Below are 734 nucleotides of genomic sequence, written 5' to 3' on the forward strand. Positions count from 1 at the left end.
GGGGGTGTAATAAGAAATACTTGGGGTTACCAGAGAAGAAAAAAAAAAAAAAAACCAGAGAAGAGCCCAATGCAGCATAGTAGGGATGTAATGGGAAATACTTGGGGTTACCAAGAGAACAGCCCAGTGAAGCACAATAGGGGTGTAATGGGAAATATTTAGGGTTACCACAAAAGAGCCCAGTGTAGCACAATAAGGTTGTAATGGGAATTACTTGTGGTTACCAGAGAACTGCCCAGTGTAGCACAATACGGGTGTAATGGGAAATACTTGGAGTTAACAGAGAAGAGTGTATCACAATATGGGTGCAATCAGAAGTACTTGGGGTTACCAGAGAAGAGCCCAGTGTAGAACAATAGGGGTGAAATGGAAAATATTTGAGTTTACCTGAGAAAAGCCCAGTGTAGCACAATAGGGGTGTAATGGTAAATACTTAGCGTTACCAGAGAAGAGCCGAGTGTAGCACAATACAAGTGTAATAGGAAATACTTGGGATTACCAGAGAAGAGCCCAGTATAACACAATAGGGGTCTAATGGGAAATACTTAGGGGTAGATTTATCAAAGAGTGAAGTTAGAGATCGCCACAGTCCTCTAGAGTGAAGTTCCGCTACTTTCCATTCAATTCTATGGCATTTTGAAAGGCATAATTAACAAAGGGTGAACTTTCACTTTCAGTCATTGAATACTCTTTTGAAAATCCCATGGAAATGAATGGAGAGTGGCGGAAAATCA

This window comes from Xenopus laevis, chromosome 4S (assembly GCF_017654675.1).
Source record: "Xenopus laevis strain J_2021 chromosome 4S, Xenopus_laevis_v10.1, whole genome shotgun sequence".
Taxonomy (NCBI): Eukaryota; Metazoa; Chordata; class Amphibia; order Anura; family Pipidae; genus Xenopus; species Xenopus laevis.